The sequence below is a fragment of the Notamacropus eugenii genome, chromosome 6, assembly GCF_028372415.1.
Source record: "Notamacropus eugenii isolate mMacEug1 chromosome 6, mMacEug1.pri_v2, whole genome shotgun sequence".
NCBI lineage: Eukaryota > Metazoa > Chordata > Mammalia > Diprotodontia > Macropodidae > Notamacropus > Notamacropus eugenii.
In genome coordinates this window covers 157,094,036-157,112,629 of record NC_092877.1, presented here as the reverse complement: position 1 = coordinate 157,112,629, position 18,594 = coordinate 157,094,036, and positions in this window count along the sequence as shown.

The window sequence follows — 18,594 nt, the reverse complement described above, 5'->3', positions numbered from 1 at the left end:
GAAGGGAGCGAGTGCAGGACTGGAAGCATCCAAATAAGCATTACCTCAATGAACAAGCAGAAGAACCTGAGTTCCAGTGGGTGGAGCCAGTAAGCTCCAACACCAAGACTCCAGGCATGCCTTAACACAGCTAAGGTCATAGGGCAGACACCAGTGCAGACAGGGTTCACCAGTCACTGAGCTTGCCTGTGCTTGAGGGCAGACTTAGGGGAGGAGAAAGTCTCTCAAGGTCTTACCACCCCTCCCACACAATTTGCTCCAGGAGTTTCAGTGTAACTCTAGGGAAACTCAGAAAGACTTCACCTGGTCAAGGCCTTGGCACACAACCACCAGCTCAGTACCAGGTAAACTGCATGATTATAAACCTGTAAGAACCAGAGTTCACAATATACAAAGTCAGAAATCAGTCCCCAAACTCCCAGCAAAAGGACGATGGGACAGAGCCACCTGTGTATCAGAAGCAGAGATCCACTTTAAAAGCCAGACAAAAGGCAAGAATCAGAAAAGCAAAGACCATAGAATCTTACTACTGTGACAGGGAATATCAAAATACAAATTCAAAAGAGGACGACATTGAAACTGCACTCACATATGAAACCTCAAAAAGTAATATGAACTGGTCTCAAGCTCAAAGTGCATTGTTGGAAGGCTCAGGAAGGATTTTATAGGACAAATTAGAAATGTAGAGAAAAATTGTCCAATTATTTTAAAAATGCAATTGACAAAATGAAAAAAGAATTCACTGAAGAGAACAGCTCCTTAAAAAGTAAAACTGGCCAAAAGGATAAGGAGATACAAAATTTAACTGGAGAAATTGGATCAATGGGAAAAGAAGCACAAAAGCTAAATGAAAACAATTTCTTAAAAACTAGAACTGATAAAGTAGAAGCCAATGATTCTCCGAGTCATAAAGGATCAGTCACACAAAATCTATCTAAAGAAAGAAAAAAAAATAGAAGAAAATGCAAAATATCTCAATGGAAAAATAACTAACCTAGAAAATAGATCCAAAAAGAAAATCTAAGACTTACTGGCCTACCAGAAAGCTATGATGAAAAAAGAGCCTGGACAGTATCTTCAAAGGAATTAAGGAAAACTGCCCTGATGTCCAAGATTCAGAGGGCAAAATAGTCATCACAAAAATCCACCAATCTCCTGAAAGAGATACCAAATAGAAAACATCAAGGAATATTATTGCCAAATTCCCTAACTGTCAGGTCAAGGAAAAAACACATCAAGCAGCCAAAAGAAACAATTTAAATATAAAAGAACTACAGTCAGAATCACAGAGAACTTTGGAGCTTCTGTGTTAAAAGATCACGGGGATAGGAATATGATTTTCTGTAAAGCAAAGGAGCTTGGACTACAACCAAGGATCAATTATCCAGCAAAATTGAGTATAATCTTTCAGGTAAGGAGATGGATATTCAACGAAACAAGAGATTTCTAGACTTTATTGATAAAAAGGCCAGAGAACAATAGAAACTTTGATTTTCAAATGCAAGACGCTAGGCAAGGATGAACATTTAAATAGGGGGAAAAACTCTTTATTCAATATGACAAACTCTTTACATCACTATATGAGAGGAAGATAGTCATTAATCTTGATAATTGTATATTTATTACAACACTAAAAATATATTTAGATAGAGGGAGTGGGTATAAATTAACTGAGGTGAAGATAAAAATTGCAATTAAAGGGTGTAAAGGATTGTAATGGGAGAAGAGAAAAGGAGGAGGCATAAAAGGATAACTTACATCACATGAAGACACACAAAAACTTATTACCGTACAGGGAAAAAAAGGGAGGGAGATGAGCATTATTTGAACTTTATTCTCATCATATTTAGTTCAAGGACAGAATAATAAACTCAGCTAAGTATAGAAATCTAGGGGGAGGAGCCAGGATGGTGGAATAGAAAGACACACATATGCTAGCTCCGAAACCCACAGCCCATAAAATATCTGTAAAGAACTCCCAACAAATTTGGGAGCAGTAGAAGCCACAGAACAACGGAGTGGAGGAGATTTTTGTTCCACAGAACCCTGAAAACCTGATGCGAAAGGTCCGTTGCACACCGGACCGTGAGCAGACCTACCTTGGCCGCCCAACACCAAGAGGAGCTGATTGGAGCAGGCTTCAAGGACAGAATCTCCAGTGGCAGTGCAGGTTCCTCCAACCACAGGGGACAAGGGTTGGTGAGACTGTCTCTTTGGCTGCTCGAGAGGGGAGTGGGGTGTGCCCATAACTCAGAACCCCTCGGGAGGCAGCATCAGAGGCAGCAGCAGACAGGGGCTCCTCAAGCAGGCAGGAGCTTGGATCCATTGTTGAAGGTCTCCCCATAAACCTCCTGAGGGAACTGAGCCCTGAGTGGCCACCCTGCCCCCACCTGAGCACCTGAACTTAATTTCACACTGAATAGAAGCCCCACCCCCGCTCAAAGCCCTAAGGCTTGGAAGCAGCATTTGAATCTCAGACACGAAGCGCTGCCTGGGCAGATCTGGAGGCGTGGTGGGAGTGGAAAGAAGACTCAGAAGTCAAGTCACTGGCTGGGAAAATGCCCGGAAAAGGGGAAAAAAAAAATAAGACTATAGAAGGTTACTTTCTTGGTGAACAGATAATTCCCCCCTTCCTTTCAGATGAGGAAGAACAATGCTTACCATCAGGGAAAGACACAGAACTCAAGGCTTCTGTATCCCACACATCCAAAATAAATATACCATGGGCTCAGGCCATGAAAGTGCTCAAAAAGGATTTTAAAAATCAAGTAAGAGAGGTGGAGGAAAAAGTGGGAAGAGAAATTAGAGATGCAAGAAAGGCATGAAAAGCAGGTCAACACCCTGCTAAAGGAGACCCAAAAGAGTGCTGAAGAAAATAACACCTTGAAAAATAGGCTAACTCAGTTGGCAAAAGAGGTTCAAAAAGCCAATGAGGAGAAGAATGTTTTAAAAAGCAGAATTAATCGAATGGAAAAGGAGGTTCAAAACCTCATTGAAGAAAATAGCTCTTTCAAAATTAGAATGGAACAGATGGAGGCTAATGACTTTATGAGAAACCAAGAAATCACAAAACAAAACCAAAAGAATGAAAAAATGGAAGATTATGTGAAATATCTCATTGGAAAAACAACTGACCTGGAAAATAGATCCAGAAGAGACAATTTAAAAATTATGGGACTACCTGAAAGCTATGATCAACAAAAGAGCCTAGACATCATCTTTCATGAAATTATTAAGGAAAACTGCCCTTAGATTCTAGAACCAAAGGGCAAAATAAGTATTCAAGGAATCCACTGATCACCTACTGTAAGGCATCCAAAAAGAGAAACTCCTAGGAACATTGTGGCCAAATTCCAGAGTTCCCTGGTCAAGGAGAAAATATTGCAAGCAGCTAGAAAGAAAAAATTCAGGTACTGTGGAAATACAATCAGGATAACACAAGATCTAGTAGCTTCTACATTAAGGGATCAAGTGGTGTGGAATATGATATTCCAGAAGTCAAAGGAACTAGGACTAAAACCAAGAATCACCTACCCAGCAAAACTGAGTATAAAACTTCAGGGGAAAAAATGGTCTTTCAATGAAATGAAGGACTTTCAAGCATTCTTGATGAAAAGACCAGAGCTGAAAAGAAAATTTGACTTTCAAACACAAGAATGAAGAGAAGCATGAAAAGTTAAACAGCAAATAGAAATCATAAGGGACTTACTAAAGTTGAACTGTTTACATTCCTACATGGAAAGACAATATTTGTAACTCTTGAAACTTTTCAGTATCTGGGTAGTGGCTGGGATTGCCCCCACACACACATGCACACACACACAGAGACAGAGAGCACAGAGTGAATGTAATAGGATGGGATCGTATCTTTAAAAAATGACATTAAGTGGTGAGAGAGAAATATATAGGGAGGAGAAAGGGAGAAATTGAATGGGGCAAATTATCTCTCATAAAAGAGGCAGGCAAAAGACTTTTTAGTGGAGGGAAAAAGAGGGGAGGTGAGAGAAAAGGAGGAAGTTTACTCTCATCACACTTGACTCAAGGAAGGAACAAAATACACTCTCATTTTGTTATGAAAACCTATCTTACAATACAGGAAAGTGGGGGATAAGGGGATAAGCAGGGTGGGAGGCAGGATGGAAGGGAGGGCAATGGGAAGAGGGAGCAATCTGAAGTCAACACTCTTGGGGAAGGAAAGGATCAAAAGAGAGAATAGAAGCAATGGGGGGCAGGATAGGATGGAGGGAAATATAGTTAGTCTTACACAACATGACTATTAATGGGAGTCATTTGCAAAACTACACAGATATGGCCTATACTGAATGGCTTGCCTTCCCAAAGAGAATGGGTCGGGAGGGAGGGATGAAGAGAAGTTGGAACTCAAAGTTATAGGAACAACTGTCGAGTACTGTTCTTGCTACTAGGAAATAAGAAATACTGGTAATGGGGTACAGAAAGTTATCTGGCCCTACAGGACAAAAGAGAAGATGGGAACAAGGGAAGGGAGGGATGATAGAAGAGAGGGCACATTGGTGATAGGGGCAATCAGAATGTTCGATGTTTTGGGGTGGGGAGATGGGACAAGTGGGGAGAAAATTTGGAACCCAAAATTTTGTTAAAATTAATGTTAAAAGTTAAATAAATTAATTTCAAAAAAAGTATAGAAATCTAACTTGCCCTACAGGCAAGGGAAGGGGAAAGGGAGAAAAACAGAGAGGTGGTCGTTAGAAGGGAGGGAACAAGTAGTAAGGGAAAAATGAGGGTGCCTTACAGAAGGGAGGGAAAACTAAGATAGGTAGGGATCAAAAGTAAAACTTTTTTGAGGAAGGTAGAAATAAAAACACAAACAAGTTGAGGGGGATGATGGCGAGAAAGACACAAATATTAATCATAACTGTGAATGTGAATGGCATACACTCTCCCATTAAAACAGAGGCAGACAGCCAAATGGATGAAACCTACAATAAACCTACAGTATGTTTTTTATAAGAAGCACATTTCAAACAGGGGGGGCCGCACACATGGTAAAAGTAAGAGGCTGGAGTAGAATATATTGTGCTTTAGCTGATGTTAAAAAAAAAAAAAAAAAGAGAGAGGTAGCAATCCTAGTCTTAGACGCTGTATTGTTGTGCTTTCTACTTCGTCCTGTGACTCCTCTAACATCTCCTATAAGAAATTGGATGCCATTCCACTTGCTGTATATATGTTTAACTATGTTATTACTTTATTGCCTATGGTGCCTTTTAGCAGAATATAGTTTCCTTCTTTATCTCTTTTGATTACATCTATTTTTCCTTTTGCTCTGTCTGACATTTGGATTGCTATCCCTGGTTATTTCACTTCAGCTGCAACATAATATATTATTTTCCAGTCTTTTACCTTTACCCTGTCTGTATCCCCCTCTTTCAGATGTGTTTCTTGTCCTACAATATATTGTAGGATTATGGTTTTAATCCATTCTGCTAACCACCTCCATTTTATTGGAGAATTTATCCTGTTTATATTCACAGTCACAATTATTATCTGTAGTTCTCTCTATACTATTACCACCTGCCCCGTTTATCCTTTTATTTCTCACTTCTCTCTTCCCCTCCTCAAAAGTGTTTTACTTCTAACCATGACTTTTCTCAATCTTTCCTCCCTTCTAACCAGTCCCTCCCCGTTTTTCCCACTTTCTCCTCCTACTGCCTATAGGGCAAGTTAGATTTCTATACTCAACTGAGTTAATTATTCCCTCCTTGAACCAAATCTGATGAGAGTAAAACTCAAACAATGCTCATCTCCCTCCCTTCTTTCCCTTTACTATAATATGATTTTGTTCTTTTTAAGGAGATGTGATTTACCTTTTTCTGCCTCCTTATTTCCTCTTCTCCTTTCACATCCCTTAATTAGGATTTTTATCATCACACCAGTACCTTCTATCTATCTATCTATCTATCTATCTATCTATCTATCTATCTATCTATCTATCTATCTGTCTGTCTGTCTGTCTGTCTGTCTGTCTGTCTGTCTGTCTGTCTGTCTATCTATCTATCCCTTTGAAATGTCATAATAAATGTACAGTTCTTAAGGACAAGTATCTTCCTCAAATACAGTAATGTAAATAGCTTGCCCATATTGAATAACATTTTTTTCGTGTTTACCTTTTTGTATGTCTCTCAGGTCTTATATTAGAATATCAAAATTTCTATGTTATTCTGGCCTTTTCATCAGGAAGTTCAGGGAAGCCCTTATTTAATTGAATGTCCATTTCCTTTCTTGAAATATTTTGCTCAGTTTTTCTGGGTAATTGATCCTTTGTTGTAGCCTAAGCTCCTTTGCTTTATGGAAAATCATTTTCCAATCCCTCTGATCTTTTAATGTAGGCACTGCAAGGTCCTGTTCGATCCCGACTGTATTTCCTGGATATTTGAATAATTTCTTTCTGACTGTTTGCAGTATTTCTCTTTGACCAGATAATTATGGAATTTGGCAATAATATTTCTTGATGTTTTCAATTTGGGATCTTTTTCAGTAGATTATCTGTAGATTCTTTCCCTATTTTGTTTTCGAATTAAGGACCTCAGGGCAGTTTTCTTTGATGATTTCTTGGAATATTCTGTCTAAGTCCTTCTTTCATCATGGCTTTCTGGTAGACCAATAATTCTTAGATTTTTCCCTCTTGGACCTATTTTCCAGGTCAGTTGCTTTTCCAATGGGATATTTTAGGTTTTCTTCTATTTTTTCTTTCTTTCTTTAGGTGGTATCATTTTTATTTTATGATGCAACCTAGTCATTAACAATGAATGTTATTTAAGTTTTCATTTTTAATAGAATACTTTGCATTCACATTCATATTAGTCCTGAGGACCTCTTGATCATCTTCCATATTTTAATGTACTTTTGAGTTGTTTTAATGGAATTAAATTTATCTTTTTTAACTAATGATTTTTGTCACTTTGTACTGTATCCTACTTAAATTAATAATTGCTTTAATTCTTTTGGTTGAATCTCCAAGATGCTTTAGGCAAATAATTGTATCTGCAAATAAAGAAGATTTGGGGGTGTTTCTTTTCTATTGGGGTCTCTTTTCTGTTACCACTTGTTTGTGTCTCCACTAGCAGTGCTCTTTACACTCTTACCCATGATTAGTACCCTATTTCCATCTAATCATTTACCATCTTTTAGCTTTCACAAAGAGAATGAAGCAAAAGCAAAAGTTCAAACATTTTCCCCAGTACCTCAGAGAACATACCCCTTTACTACGTCAATCTCTGGGGAGAGAAAGCCCAAATTTAGCTCAATTTCTGCATAGCATTAGTCCTATCAAGTTCAAATCCAAATGCAGCACTGCTGCTGAATGAGTCCTTGTCTCAACTACTGTTGCACTGGGTTACCAAAGTCACTTGATGGTCATTCTGTGTTCTATGTGGCACTGATGTTGAGGTGGCTGCAAATGCCTCATGTAGGATGTCAGTCAAAATATTTGTTCTGAACTTTTGAAACACAAAAGGTTGAAGGTTCCATTCCCTTCACCACCAATGGCAGAAACTGAAAAATTTCTTATTCTTCACTGACAGTCTGGTTTAACTTGCACAGAACACAATTTTACCAAAAAAGCTGCTTATCACCAAGCTGCAGCAGAATATGACTTCATTGTCATTGCACCAGACAGCAGTCCACATGGACATGGAGTTCACTTCCAAATGTGCTTGATCAGTAGCCACACCTGCTAGATAGGTCTGGTCAGAACACCCTGGACTTCACTTCTCTCTGGTTTACAGTAGATTGCTCTCCTCGTCTTTGAGTCTTTACAAGATCATAGCCATCTCCAAATTCCTTTACATTATTACCAGAGAGAGAAGCACCAACATCTAGGTTTTCAAGGAGGTTGCAGGGGAGCTTCTTAAAATGGCTTCCTAGAGTCTTATCTGGACTTGATCCTTCTTCCAAAAACTAACCCCCCCCCCTTTTTTTTCTTTCTTTCGATTTCGTTTGGCTGATTCCTAATGCCTCATAGAGCTATTTGCTTCTACTTGCCCAGTTATAATTTTTCATGAATTGTTTTCTTCAAGTAGGTTTTCAATCACCTTTTACATTTGCCAAATCTTTTCTTTTAATGAGTTATTTTCTCTAGTTAGGTTTTTTACCTCCTCATTCATTTGGTCAATTTTACTTTTGAAAGAGTTGATTGTGTTTTTAAAATCATTGGTCGATTTTTCTTCTGCCACTCAATTTAGAGTAAATAAAACCAAATTAAGCTTTTAAAATCCTTTTTGTGCTCTTCCAAGAATGCTCTTTGGGTTTGGCATCTGTTCATATTCTCTTTGGAGGTTTCAAATATGGCTATATTGTCAATGCTATATTGGCTTCTTGTTCATGGTTATTTTTCCTGGCTTTTAAAGTGGATTTCTGCTTATTGGGCACAGTAGACTCTGTCACATATTTCTTGTACTCAGGTCTAGGGTCCAGGTTGCTGACTTTGTGTGCTGTGGCTTCTAGTTCTTTCAAATAGATGCTATATGATGCTGTAACTTACCTGGTGCTGAGCTGGCTGGTGTGTGCCAAGTCAGAGGCCAGTGAAGTCTATCTGAGTTTCCCCAGGGTTACACTGAAACTCATGGAGCAAAGTTTCAGGGAGGCATGGTTGGCTCCTGGAGGTCTGCTACCCTAGGGCTGCTCTAGAGCATGGGCAGATTCTGTGACTGGTGAACCAAGTATACACTGCAATCTGCCCAATTCCCCTGGCTATGTTGAGGCATATCTGGATTCCTAGGGTAGGCATTTACAGAATTCACTCCCCTGGATCTCAGGATCTCCTGCTGTTCCCTGAGATGAGACTTCCTGGGATGCCTCTTGTCCTACACCAGTCCTCTTCAGCCACAGGAAGAGGGACTTTTCTGTCAATCTCCTCAAGCAGATGACTCAAACATTCATTCTGTGGGTTGATAGCCACAGGAACAGTGATGGTTACTGCTACAAGTTCTTTATTTCTCTCGCACCTATCTCTGCCCATCTCCTCTCCTGTGCTGAGAGGTTTGGGATTCGACGCTGCTGCTGGTCACTCAGACCACCTAGGGCCATTCTTCATTGAGTTTGTGCTGGTGCAGGCTGTGTGCTCTCTGCTCCTCCAGCCCAGTGTAACAGATCCTTCCCATCAACCTTTTGGGTTCTTCAGGGATGGAAATCTGCCACATTCCATCTTCTAGTGGATTCTGCCATTCAAAAATTTGCTCAGATTCACTTTTTAGATGTATCTCAAGGAATTTGTGGAAGAACTCAGGTGACTCCCCGATTTCACTTTGTCATCTTGGATCTGCCCCTCTCCATGTTCCTTTTTAAGGAATTATTTTCCTCAGTAATCCTCTGAGCCTACTTTTCCACATGACTGATTCTGCTTTTTATGGCATTCATATCCTCATTGACTTTTTGGAAGTCTTTTGCTATTTGATGTATTTATTTTGTGTAAGTGTCCTTCAGTATATTTAGTCTCCTTTATCAAAATGATGAATAGTTTTTCATGGTTTTCTTGTATCACTCTCATTTTTATTCCCAGTTATTCCTCTACATTTTCTTATTTCATTTTCAAATACTTTTTGAGCTCTTCCATGGACAAATCATATTTTTCTTGGAGGTTTTGGATGTTGGAGCTTTGACTTTGTTATGACTATGTTATGACTGTGTTCTGAGTGTACATGTTCATCTTTCTTGTCATTAAAGTAAGCTTTTAAAGTCTGAGGGTTTTTCCTGTTGTTTGCTCATTTTCCCAGACAATTCTTTTTTTAAGCTCTTTGTTAACATAGGGCTCTGTTTCCAATGTCAAGGACATACTATCCCAAACTTTAAGAGTTTTGTGCAGTTATTTTCAGAGAGCCTTCTAGTAAGTTTTCAGTTTTTCCAAGGTGATATAAGTTAAGCAGAGTTATTTACTCTTCTCCTGGCATGTGTTCTGGTCAATGAGTGACCACAACACTCTTCTGCCATGGAACTGTCAGGAGGGTTTCCTCTCCACTGCTCCCACAAGCTTTTCTATATTACTGCTCCTCCTCTCCACAAGACTTCCACCCAGTAGTGCAAGTATTGAGAAAGCAACAGAATCCTGCCTCAGTGCCATCAAAGAGATCCCTGTGATCTCCTTCTGATCGGTTGTTTGATCCCTTTACCATCTATGAGCTAGGAGCTCTGAAAGTAGTGGTTACTGCTCCTGCAGCTGTCTGGGCCCTTCCCTTGAGCATGTGCTGGGACTGAGGCTGATCTATATTTCTCTCTCACCTAAGTCAGACAGATGTTTCCTACTGACCTTCTAAATGGTGTTTGCGGTTTGTGAGCTAAGAATTTTGGAAACCACCACTGCTGCCAGTGATTCCGTACCTTGAGGCCTCCTCCAAGTTTGCTGGGGCCCAGTCTGTGTTGGCGCAATACATGCTGGACTGTACTCCTCTCCCAGTTCAGTATTACAGACTTTCCTTTTGACCATTCAGATTGTCTTGGACTGGAAATGTTTTATTCCGATTTTTTTTTTTTTTGGTTTTACTTCATTATGTTTGTAGGTTCTGCTGCCCTAGATTTATTTTTGAATCATTTTAAAAGTATTTGGAGGGGATTGAGGAAGAACTCTGGTGAGACCCCCTCCTTTTACTTTGCCATCTTGGGTCCACCCTTGATACTTCTCTTTAAGCTTTTGAAAATCTGTCAAGTAGAAGACCACAAAGGAGAACATAATTGATATTATGTAGATGTTTCAAAAAGGGTATTCTAAGCTTGTTGTAAGAAGGAAATATTACTAAATCTTTAGCTCTGTTCGAGTTTAAGTGCACTTAGGGTGTAATCAGTTGCCCTTTCATGGGAAGCCATCAAAGGCTGAATAATTTCTTACCAGACATTTTGTAAACACAATCCATTAGGCACTAGTAATTTATGGAGTTGCATGTTGGACCTGTACTCAGGAGGACCGAAGTTCAAATCCTAGCTCAGATACTTACTAACTATGTTATATTGGGCAAGTTATGTCATAGAGGTGTTATGAATATGAAGTAAAGTTTCATAGCTTTATAAAACTTAAAGGGTCATATAGCTGATAGATGTTATTAGCTATCATTTCCTATTTGTGCTGAATTAAATACTCTGTCAAAAAGATAATCTTTGGTGTAAGTAAAATTTTCCTGCTCAATTACATTAGGGGTATGTCATAGTAAGGATTCTGTTCAGTTGGACAAGGTAATTGATGAAGTTCTTTCTGACACTGAAATGCTTTGTTAGATATGTAGACAGAATGAACTGATATTACAGAATGTTTACCACTAGATGGAGTTTTAAAGTTCATCTACTTTTCTTAAGGATGAGAAAATGGAAGTCAGGAGAAAGAACTTGTCTCGACCAAAATCATTAATCTGGCCAAGACCTTTTCCACTCTGCCATGTTGCCTTCGATTTTTGTTTATTTATTCTCAATAACATGGAAAAGCAATTTTGACATTTTTTTATATTTTGAGTTACAAATTCTCTCCCTTTTTCTCTCCCATCAGTCCTTGATAAGGCAAGAAATTTAACATATATTATACATGTGCAATCACTGAAAAAGTGTTTCCATATTAACCAGGCTGTAGCAATGCACAACCAAACAACCCTCACGCCTCCAAAAAAAAGAGCCAGAAAAAATAAAGAAAATTTTAAAAAATATTTTTTGATCTGCATTCAGATTCCACCAGTTCCATCTCTGGAGGTGGTTAGAAGTTTTCCTTATTTTTAATCTCTCAGAATTGTCTTGGATCACTGTATTGTTGAGAATAGGTAAATCATTTTGGCATCAATGTGATATTCACAGCGCCCAAAGCATCCATGAATATTGTGATGCAATTCTGAATTTTGAAATATAACAGACTTTCCTCATGGAAGGCAGAATGAAAACATTTATTCAGACACCAGAAAGCCAAATTCCAGAACCAGGAAGGCAAATCCATTATAGTATGAAAAAGTTGTACACAATAATAATGCGGAAAAGACCATCCCCAGTTCTTCCTCCTGCTAGGCTTTTCACAAACCAGATCCATTAAACAAATCACAACCAGACTCTCTTAAACAAAATCAGAAACAATCACAAAATCACTCACACTAGCCAGCATACTGTATGCTTCCTAGCTTTGACTACTCTCAAGACTAACTTCTTCTCAGCTCTGCTCCAGCTCCACCTCTTTGAGTGCCAGCCATTCAGCAAACTACTCCCACCACAGACAGTCTTCTGTGACTTAGACTCATGTAACTCAGGCTTCCATGTGACTCAGGAAGTTTACATGGTCCTATTAATGAATATGAAAGGTTTTCACTTAAATTACCATTGCAGTCATCCTCAGCTTTTCATTGTAAAATAATGCTGCTACTGTGTATAAAGTTTTCCTGGTTTTTCTCGCTCAGTTTATAGGTCTTCCTAGGTTTTCTTGAAAGTTATCCTGCTAATAATTTCTTATAGAACAATAGCATTACATCACAATCATATACCACAATATGTTCAGCCATTCCCCAATTGATAGTCACCCCTTCATTTTATGTTTCTTTGCCACCACGAAAAAAGAGATGCTACAAAGATTTTTGTATAGGACTTAACCTTTCCTTTTTATGTCATCCCTTTGGGATACAGCCCTAGAGGGTAGTGGTATTGCTGGGTAAAAGGTACACACAGTTTTATAACCTTTAGTACACAGGTCTAAATTCCTTTCCAGTATGGTCGGGTCAGTTTACAACTCAAAAAATAATACATTAGCATCCCAATTTTTCCACATCCTCTCCAACATTTGTCAGTTTTTTCAGAAACAATGTGTAGACCAATATCTTACACCATATATGTACCATGTTGAAGTCAAAATGGGCACATGATTTAGACATAAAAGGTAATATCATAAACAAATTAGAAGATGCACTCTCAGATATTTTATACTCTCTAAACTCTAAAGTGTTTTAATTTGTCTAAAGTTATTTTAAATAGAATTGTTTAATTTCTTCCTGTTGGGATTTTTTTTGGTAGCATGTAGAAATGCTGATTAATTATGTGGATTTATTTTATAATCTGCAATTCTTTGCTGAAGGTATTAATTTTTTTCAAACAGTTTTAGTTGATTCTGTGTATTCTCCAAGTATACCTTTATATTATCTATGAAGAGTGATAGTTTTATTTCCTTATTGCTTATTCTAGTTTCTCGTTATTTTTCTTCCATTGTTATAGCTAGCATGTTTAGTATAATAATAAATAATAGTCATGATAGTGGGCATTCTTACTTCAACTCTTATCTTATTAGAAAGCCTTCAATGTTATCCTCAATATAGAGAACACAATAACCCTCATAATGAGAAAGGTCTTATGAGTTACAGATATGATCTTCTTCATGTAGAAATGTAAACAGTTTAAAATTATTAAGCCCCCAAAATGGTAATTTAAATGGGAAGCTCCTTCTCATTCATTATCAGGACCATGTGACCTTCCTGGGTCACATGGAGGTGTGAGTCACATGAGCCTTTGTAGGAAAGAGCTTGTTGAATGGGTAGAGCAGGAAAAGAGAGAGCATGCAGCAACTGACATGAGTGTGAGAGCATGTTGTGATTTTAAGGGAGGCTATCTTTGATTTGTTTAAGGGAAGTGGTTTCTGAAAAATCTAACAGAGGGAAGAATTGGGGATGGCGGTGCTCCCTGATTATTATTATGTATAGACTTCTTTCTTGCTTTGATGGATTTGGTTTTCTGAAGTTGGGATTTTACTTTTTGGTGTTTGAATAAATGTTTTGGTTCTGTTTTCCATGTGGAGAGTCTGTTAATATTTTGCGATTTAGAACTGTGCTGGCACATTCACAGCCACCATAGGCACTGTGAATATCTCATTGGCATTGTAGTCACTTATTATTTCCCTTTCCTATTTACCTTTATATGCTTGTCTTGGGTTTTGTTATTAAGGTCAAACTTTCCATTAATATCTGGTCTACATATTAAGAATGCTTGAAAGTTGAGGGGCAGAGCTAACATGGTGGAGTAAATGCAGAGATTTGCTTGCCCTCTCCCCCAAACCCTTCTACTGGTAAAAATTTAATCAAAACAATTCCTAGAGCAGCAGAACCCACAAAAAGAAAACGAAACAAATTTCCAGAGGAAGACAAGCTAGAAGGTCAACAGGAAAGATTTGCTGCTCAAAGAAGAGCACAAGTTATACCAAGAGACTGGGTTACAGCAAACCCAGAGCAGGACTCAAGGGATGGAATCACTGCCAGCTCTGTCAGTTTCCAGATTTCTCACCCCCAAAATGTCAAAAACAACTTGCAATGTTGGTAAGAAAGGGCTATTGAAAATGGGTTAGAGAAGAGCTCAGTCCTGCCCTGTCTCCAGCACAGCTCTGGGGCAGTGATGGCAGCAGTAGCAGCAACAACTACTCCCAGAGATCTCAGGTGACAGATGTAATAGTAATTTTAATGTAAAGATATTTCTCATTCATTTATAGCCCCATATGATTTGCTTAGATCACCTGGAAGCCTAAGTCACATGGGCTTGGAGGAGTTTGCTGAACAGACAGAACAGAAAAGGTGGAGCAGAACTAGGAGGAAGTGAGTGAGCATGGAGGGGGCAGAGGGGAGAGTCAGGCTTGCAGCAAGGCTCAGATTCTTGAGCAATTGCTTGTGAAAATACCTTGTCTGAGGGGGAGAAGATTGAGAATGACTTTCCTCCCTGAGGTGATCATGTTTATTAACTTCTTGGTCATCATGATGGAATTTACTTCCTGGTTCTTAAATTTGTTTCTCTTCTGCCTTCTGTATAGAGAGTCTTTTATATTTTGCAATTGAGAATTATGCTGAAATACTAAAAGTCACCACCAGTGCAGTAATATTGCTTTGGCAATATATTTGGTAGCATAAATAGGATCACAGAACCAGAGGTATCCTAGACAGCCCCACAAGCAAACCAGTAGGCGATCCTGAGTCCCAGGGTGTGGAGCCCACAATCACCTACAGCAGATTTTCAGGTATGCCTCGGTACAGCCAGGGGAATCAAGAAGAAACAAGCGCAGATGGTATTCACCAACTGCTGAGCTTGCCCATGCTCCAGCTCAGCAGAGGAGACGTCCTGTGGTCAGACCACTCTTGCCCAACACTTCAAGCTGTGAGATCCACAGTAACTCTGAGGAAATTCAGAAAGACTTCACCTGACCTCTGCTTTGGCATATCAGCCAACTCATCAGATAAGTTGCAGCATTTTAGCTTCTAGCTGAAAGAACCAGAGGCCAAAGTACACAAAGCCTCAAGTTCTAAGCAAAAGAACTGTGGGACAGAGGCTTCTGTACCCCAGAAGCATAGATCTACTCTAAAAGCCTTCTCTGAAAATAGTTGCACAGAAACCCTGAAGTTTTGCGTAGTATGCCTTCCATACTGGAAGCAGAGTCCTACCTTAACAAAAAGGTAAAGTCAAGTGGTAGACTTGGAAAATGAACCAAAAAAAACTCTGATTAGACAAGAAAGAGCAAAACGTACACATAGAAGAACATAATGAAGCCAAAACTCTTACATTTCAAGACTCCAAGAAAAAAATATTAATCAGTGATGGAAGAGCTCATAAGGATTTTGAAAATCAAGTAAGAGAAGTAGAGTAAAAATAGGGAAGATAAATGACACTGATGGAAGAATATAGTGAAAAATGAGTCAACATCTTATTTAGAAAGACACCAAAAGAATACTGAAGAAAGTAGCAACTTCAAAAATGGGAAAAGAGGTCTAAATATCCAATGAGAAGAAAACCTTAAAAAGTATTGGACAGTAGAATTGGACAAATGAAAAGGTAGGTCCAAAAGCTCACTGAAGAAAAATTTCCTTAAAACTGAGAACGGAACAAATGGAAGCTAATGATTTTATGAAAAATCAAGAAACAATAAAACGAAAGCAAATCAATGAGAAAAATAGAAGACAATGTGAAATATCTTACTGGAAAAGAAATAGACTTGGGAAATAGATCTAAGAGAGATAATTTAAAAATTACTGGACGATCCAAAAGTCATGATAAAAAAATAAACATCATCTATTTAGCAATTGTTTTTTTTTCTTTTTATTATTGTTATTTTTTAATGTTTAACAATCACTGCCATACAATTGAGATTTTATCCCCCCCACACCTACCCCCCACTACTCCCCTCCCTCCCCACGACTGCATACAATTCTGTATAGATTCTACATATACTTTCCTATTGAGTATATTTTCACTATAGTCATGCTATGTAGTCAGACTAAAATAAATGCAAGAAATCATATAACAAATCAAAACATGATACACAAACACATACACATACACAAACATGATCTGCTACATTTTGTGAATGACTTCCATATTTCTTTCTCTGAGTGTGGAAGGCATTTTGCCTTGAGAACCACCTTTGGGATTTTTTTTTTTTTATAAGAAGTTCTTGCGTTATTACAAAATTCCAAGTCTACCAGAAAAAACTCTCGCACACTGTGGTCGTTGCTGTGCACAAAGTTCTCCTGGTTCTGCTCCTTTCACTGAGCATCAGGTCATATAAGTCCTTTCAGGCCTCTCTGAAGTCTTCTTGTTCATCATTTCTTATGGCACAATAGTACTCCATTACATTCATATACCATAATTTATTCAGCCATTCCCCAATTGATGGACATCCCCTTGACTTCCAGTTTTTGGCAGCTACATAGAGTGCTGCTATAAATATTTTTGTACATGTGGGACCCTTTCCCATTTTTATGATCTCTTAGGGATGTAGTCCTAGTAGCGATATTGCTGGGTCAAAGGGTATGCACATTTTTGTAGCCCTTTGGGCATAGTTCCAAATTGCTCTCCAGAATGGTTGGATGCGCTCGCAGCTCCACCAACAATGAATTAGTGTTCCAACTTTCCCACATCCTCTCCAGCATTTATCATTTTCTTGTTCTGTCATGTTTGCCAATCTTATAGGTGTGATGGGGTACCTCAGAGTTGTTTTGATTTGCATCTCTCTAATCAATAGTGATTTAGAGCATTTTTCATATGATTATAGATAGCTTTAATTTCTTCCTCTGAAAATTGCCTGTTCATATCCTTTGACCATTTATCAATTGGGGAATGACTTGTATGATTATACATATGAGTCAGTTCTCTATATATTCTAGAAATGAGGCCTTTATCCCCGAGCTTAGCTGTAAAAATTCTTTCCCAATTTACTACATCCCTCCGGATTTTGGTTGCATTAGGTTTGGTTGTGCAAAAACTTCTCAGTTTAATGTAATCAAAGTTATCCATTTTGCATTTCATAATGTTTTCTATCTCTCCTTTAGTAAAGAATTCTTCCCTTCTCCATAGATCTGATAAATACACTATTCCTTGCTTCTCCAGTTTATTCATGGTATCAATTTTTATACCTAAATCATGTACCCATTTGGACTTTATTCTTGTGTACGGTGTCAGGTATGGGTCTATGCCTAATTTCCGCCACACTGTTATTCAGTTTTCCCAGCAATTTTTGTCAAACAATGAGTTCTTATCCCAGAAGCTGGGGTCCTTGGGTTTATCAAACAGAAGGTTGCTATATTCCTTGCCTACTGCATCTTGAGTGTCAAGTCTATTCCACTTGTCTACCTCTCTGTTTCTTAGCCAATACCAAGTGGTTTTGATAATTGCTGCTTTATAGTACAGTTTGAGGTCTGGTAGTGCTAGGCCACCTTCCCAAGCATTTCTTTTCATTAGTCCCTTTGATATTCTGGACCTTTTGTTTTTCCAAATGAATTTTGATATTATTTTATCCAGCTCTAGAAAATAATTGTCTGATAGTTTAATTGGTATGGCACTAAATAAGTATATTAATTTAGGTAGAATTGTCATTTTTATTATATTAGCACGGCCTACCCATGAGCAACTAATGTTTTTCCACTTACTTAAATCTGACTTTATTTGTGCAAAAAGTGTCTTGTAATTGTGTTCATATAATCCCTGGGTTTGTTTTGGCAGGTAGACTCCTAAGTATTTTATACTGTCTACCCTAGCTTTAAATGGGATTTCTCTTTCTATCTCTTGCTGTTGGACTTTGTTGCTAATATATAGGAACGCAGAAGATTTGTGTGGGTTTATTTTGTAACCTGCAACTTTGCCAAAGTTGTTTATTAATTCAAGTAATTTTTTACTTGAATCTCTGGGATTCTCTAGGTAAATCATCATTTCATCTGCAAAGAGTGATAACTTATTTTCTTCTTTGGCTATTCTTATTCCTTGAATATCTTTATCTTGTCTAATTGCTACAGCTAACATTTCTAGTACCATACAGAATAATAGTGGTGATAATGGACAACTTTGTTTCACCCCTGATCTTATTGGGAATGCATCTAGCTTATCCCCATTGCATATAATGCTTGCTGAGGGTTTTAGATAGATACTGCTTATTATTTTATGGAAAGTTCCCTTTATTCCTACGTTCTCTAATGTTTTTAGTAGGAATGGATGTTGTATTTTGTCAAAAGCTTTTTCTGCATCTATTGAGATAATCATGTGGTTTTTGTTAGCTTTGTTGTTTATGTGATCGATAATGCTAATAGTTTTCCTAATATTGAACCAGCCCTGTAATCCTGGTATGAATCCTACCTGATCATAATGTATTAA